The following is a 3,325-nucleotide window of genomic DNA, read 5'->3' on the forward strand; positions in this document are numbered from 1 at the left end:
GTAATATACATTAATTATACCACACTGATTCACCCAAAAGCATTGTGTTGTAAATATTCCCATAGAAGTCCATAAATTCCATCTTTTTTTTTAACTGACCCAAAGTATTCTATGGTATGTATGTACCATAATTTATTTATTTAACAGCTTTCTTTTTATATTTATCTATGTTGTTTCCATTTCTCTTTTGTTTTTGTATTTCAAATAATACAGAGAACATTCTTGGATGAGATATATTGTATATGTGTAGGAATTTCTCCAGAGTAGATACTTTTAAATAATTATTGGAAATTATAGATGTTTAAATTTTTTTTCATAGAAACTATCCAATTACTCCGCAAAATTGCTATACCTTGGCTGGACATGGTGACTCATGCCTATAATCCCAGCATTTTGAGAGGCCAAGGTTGGAGGATTGCTTAAGCTCAGAAGTTGAGGCTGAGACCAGTCTGAGCAATATGGTAAAACTCTGTCTCTACAAAAAATATAAAAATTAGCTGGGTGTGGTGGTGCATGCCTAGAGTCCCAGGTACTTGAGAGGTTGAGGTGGAAGGATTGCTTGAGCCCAGAAGCTGAGGCTGCTGTGAGCTGTGATTGCTCGACTGCACTCCAGCCTGGTTGACAGAGTGAGATCCTGTCTCAAAAAAAAAAAATTGCTATACCTTTAGTCAACCACCAGTAACATAGAGAGTACTTGTTTCTCCACACAGTAGTTAACACTTTGTACTTAAAGACTAAATTTGATGACAGTCTGATAAGTGAAAATGGTATCTCATTATTTTAATTTTCATTTTCCCCATTGCAAGTAATTAAAAGTTATCTTTTCATGTGTGTATTGACTTACTCTTCTCATACGACTTTTGACTGTTCATATGCTTTCCTTATTTTTTAGATATTTGTTGAACTTCATTTTGTGTTGTATGCTGTAATGCTTTCTACCAGCTTGCCACTTATTCTCTAACTTTGTGGTATAGTTTGTCTTTGGAAATATTTTACCATGATCAAATTTATCAATTTTTATTCATATATTTCCCCTTATCTTTTTGAAAGAATTTCTTTCCTGCTCTAAGGTCACGGACACAGTTTCCCATTTTTCTTATTTTTATGTTTTTTCTTTTTTTTTTTTTTGCAAATAGCAAATAGTTTTTATTTTTACATATATATATTAGGTGAATCTGGAACACATTTTTGAGACTCTTCAAAGGTAGGACTCCAAGTATTTTTTTCCAAATGGATAGAAAATTATCTCAACTCCATTTATTAAGTAGTCTATCTTTTATTAATTGATCTGAAAAAGATTTTTTGGTATTTAGCTTTCTATATGTCAATTTCTGGATCAGTTGTGTTCCATTAAATATCTCAACTTATTATCTATTATATTTTTCAACTATGTTTTAATATCTAATATGACATCTGTTATTCTTCATCAAAACTATTTTTACTATTCTGTTATTTTCTTCTTCATATGAACTTTAGAGTTGACTTTCAGGTTCCATGAAAAATATTGATGGAAATTCCACAGCTATTATAGTAACATTAAAGATTATTTTGAAAATTAAAATTTTAGATGTTACATTCATGAACACGTTATATTTCTTCATTTATACAAATCTTCTTTTAGTTCCTCTAGCTTTAAAGTTTTATGTTTCCAGCATTAAGCCAGAGCACAAGGTTTATTCTTACAATTTTATGATTTATATTCTTATTTGAATGTTTGCTATTTGTAAAAATAATGATTTTATACTTTAATTTTACATAACATCACTTTACTGATCTATTTTACTATTGCTTCAGTTATATTTTGTTGATTGTGTTGGGTTTTTCTAGGTAAAGGATAATATTGTTCACATAGAAAGATGCCTTCATATTTTTCTCTCCAATATTTATATTTCATTTTTTATTGTTCCTATTGCAGGTCTAGGGCCTCAAGTAAAATACCATAAGATAGAGTGCTTTTCTTGTACCTGAATTTATAAGGTCCTTGTAGCTTTGAGATGTGGTATATGCAGTATCTGAGTACATTGCTGATGCTAGTGCCAAACACTAACTTTAAATTCCAACTTCACCAATTACTAGCTGCGAGACCTTGAGCAAGTTTTAAGCTCCTTGTGCCTCAAGAATAATAATGCCTATTTTATAGGGTTGTTGGGAGGATTAAGTGAGTGAATATATGAATACTGCTTGTAACAGTGCCTGGCACATGTGCTATGTAAATGTTAACTATTATTATTCCTATTTTGACATTAAATATGATGTTTGATATGAGTTAATGCCCTCAGGTCTAGACACAAATCTGTGAAATTTGGACTATTATCAAATATTAGCAGAAAGAATTGCATTGCATTAACATTAGGTTTCAAAGGGTATTAATATCTTAAATAGAGTGCATTGAAGTAATTTTGGGGTGGTATCTAAAAGAAAAGGAAGAAAAGGAGCATGTGTTCATTGAATACCAGATATGATCCAGAAACTGCCTGAGACTGACTGAATTATTCCTCATAACTCTCTAAGATACAGAGCCACAATTTGACTTTTAAAATGAAGGTGAGGTTAAGCAACTTGACCAAGGTTAGATACAAAGTTTGATGCAACATTTAAATTCTGGTTGCAATTCTACAGACTAAATAAACTCCTAGGTTTTGCAGCTTCTACCAACTTTGCGGATGGCTTTAGACCTGTGGATCTTTCTTTTCCCTTCATGTTTATTTGAGAGGTACTGAAGAATAAAAGGCAGAGGTGTTCTTCCTGTTAAAACATAAGCTCCCTGCAAGCAGAATTTGAGTGGCTCTCAAAATGCAGTGGCCAGAATAGTACAAGGTGTATAGTAAAAGCTTAAAATACTTTTAAAAATTTTTGGTTGATAAGAACACATACATGTTTATGTCACCTACACTGAGGATTCTCAGATACTAAGTTACCAAAATAATATTACATCATTTTCATTCTGAAGGATTATTTCTCTGTAATTTTCATCTCGATAACAGTTTTATATTCTTCAGCTCTGAGTACACAGGAAAGCTGTCAAAAACACAGGCATCCGACAAGAAAATTTTCCGAGCTTTAAACTTGAAATTTGTGGTTATATGTAGATCCACCTTGATTTTCCAGGGTGTTCACCTACCTATTTACAGCAGAAAAATAGCAGTTGCTTCTTTCTGGAAATTATTTGTTAAAGTTCTTTATGTTTAAAATGATTTATGTTTAAAAACGATGAAGTTAGTACTTAATATTGGTATGATATAAAATAAAATTCTAGTAAAGGTGCTTTTTATTTATTTAATAATAAAATATCAATTACATCTGTTGATAACTATAAAATCATTGA

The sequence above is a fragment of the Pan paniscus genome, chromosome 10 (assembly GCF_029289425.2).
Source record: "Pan paniscus chromosome 10, NHGRI_mPanPan1-v2.0_pri, whole genome shotgun sequence".
In the NCBI taxonomy this organism is placed as follows: Eukaryota; Metazoa; Chordata; class Mammalia; order Primates; family Hominidae; genus Pan; species Pan paniscus.